Genomic DNA, 1,480 nt, shown 5'->3' on the forward strand with positions numbered 1-1,480 from the left:
CATGTCATTGGTTCTTCCAGCGCTTTGTCTAATCCTTCGGCGCATCGTCCTCTTTTGCAGCCTTTGCCCAATCGGCATGTTGACCTCCGCAACTCCGATCTCCTTGGCGCAATGTCCACTCTTTTAGGCCCGATGCCAAAATTCTCAACTCGAAGCCTTCTATCGACACGTCGATCGTTTCTCCGGCCCGACGTCTAATATTTTAACATATTCACTCTATCCCAATATCTGATTCCTCCTCTAATCAATTTGCCTCTCCTGATCGACGTTAGCCCTGTGTCACTAAACGCATATTAGAACAACACTATAATTGGTTTCATCATCAAAATATGAGATTTAACAGGTGATAATACCACCTAGGGTGGCAGTAGAACTGCCTAGGCTAGCGATAGTACTATCAAAACCCTGATTCATGGCCTGTTACGGTGGTAGTACTACTCGGAGCCGACAGTAGTATCGCTAGTACCCTGAAATTTCAAAGATTTGAATTTTTGGTTTCATTCATATAGTCTTTTGGAATCTATAAATACCCCACTCATACTTGTTTAATAGAACACTAATTCCTAAGCACAAAAGTATTATGAACTCTCTCTTTGAGCATTATTTGAGTCTCTTCATCCTTCTTGAGTTTAGAGATGATAGGATATGAGAAATCTTATAAAAGAGAGAGTATGAATGTTTTATCCTAAGCTTATTAAAAGGAGAAAAGTTATAAGAAGTATAGTTTATCTTTATTCGTTAAGAAGATCGGTAATAAAAACTAGTGACCTCGAGGGAAGAGGAATAGAGAGTGAATATAGGTCAGGAAGACCAAACCATTATAAATTAATTTGTGATCCTTCTCTTGCTTTTGATTTATTATTGTTTATTTATTTATTTTACTCACAACCTTTACTCATATTCTTGGTTAATCATATTTTTAATATAGATTTATCGATTAAACTTTAAAATCGATTCAAATTTGTTATAGCACTAATTCAACTCCCCTCTTAGTATCATTATGATCCTAGCATGTCCTACAAAACAAGTGTGTATTTCGACGACGCATGACCTATGGGCCAAATGGGTATTTCAATAATGTACAACCTATGGGCTAAATATATACTTTGACAATGCATGACCTATGAGCCAAGTGTGCACTCTAATGATGCATGACGTATGAGTCAAATATGAATTTTGACAATACAACCTATGGGCCAAATGTGTATTTTGATGATGCACGGCCTAGTAACCCCAAATATACACAATCTAGAGTCTACTATGTGCTAGTCATAGGTGTCTTGCAAGCCAATCACGTGAGTGATGACACGTATGACATAATATATACTCATTTTGCTTATTATTATTATTATTATTATTATATTTTATCAATTTATATTATTTAATGCATAAGTATATTATGATATCCATGGATCTGTGTAATAAGAATCAGATCGTTAGGAGATCACGATAATGAGATTGATTTACTTTTAAATACAAA

The sequence above is a fragment of the Musa acuminata genome, chromosome BXJ1-6, assembly GCF_036884655.1.
Source record: "Musa acuminata AAA Group cultivar baxijiao chromosome BXJ1-6, Cavendish_Baxijiao_AAA, whole genome shotgun sequence".
NCBI lineage: Eukaryota > Viridiplantae > Streptophyta > Magnoliopsida > Zingiberales > Musaceae > Musa > Musa acuminata.